Here is a 903-nt window from a genome sequence, read left to right as displayed (position 1 = left end):
AACGGCGAGACGGCCTTCGGAACGCGCTCAACTCTGCCACCCATGCGCATGTGCGAAAAATCAGGAGCATGCGCACTAACAGCACTGAGGCCTCTGCCCTCAGCTTTTGCGAGGGAAGTTGACAGTGTCCTGGGGGCCCCCTCGAGACAGCCCAGGACCACTCAGTGTGAAGCTGGGGTGGGGACGGCTGCAGGCCTCTAATTCCAGGGAGGGGACCCAGGACTGCCAGAGGGGAGGAGGCAAAATTGCATCCTTTAAAAACAGAAACAGATCAAAGGAGGTCACCCCTTCCCCTGACCCCCACTTGATTACCAATGGCAGTGTCAAGCCACCACATGAAGTGAGCTGTAGCTCACGAAAGCTTATGCTCAAATAAATTGGTTAGTCTCTAAGGTGCCACAAGTCCTCCTTTTCTTTTTACTGAATCCAGTGGCACTTACTATTTGACAAAATACAGCTAACAGTGGGATTAAGGTGGGGACAACAAACATACATTTTATTGTTCTTCCCACTGATTGGCAGGAAGGCGAATACCTCAGTAGCCATAAATGTGTACTTCTCACCACGAGGTCTAATGCCACAGACTCTAGGGGTATGTCTACACTGAACTAAAAGACTGGCAGCAGGGTGAGCGGACATAGGCTTCCAGGGCTCTGGCTGCTGTGGGGCTATAAAATTGCATTGTAGATGTTAGAGCCTGGGCTGGAGCCCAGGATCTAGGACCCACCCTCTTTGTGTGGTGTCAGAGCCTAAGTCCACAAGCCTGGGCCAGCTACACGTCTTTTACTGCAGTGTAGACATGCCCTAAATTGCAACTTTATATGTTAGATTTTGTTTGATAGGAATCTTTAATTGTGGGTGAAGCCACTGCCAATTGTAATCTTGGGAACTATTTGTTTAAAA

This window comes from Lepidochelys kempii, chromosome 21 (assembly GCF_965140285.1).
Source record: "Lepidochelys kempii isolate rLepKem1 chromosome 21, rLepKem1.hap1, whole genome shotgun sequence".
NCBI lineage: Eukaryota > Metazoa > Chordata > Testudines > Cheloniidae > Lepidochelys > Lepidochelys kempii.
Note: the sequence above shows the minus strand (reverse complement) of the source record.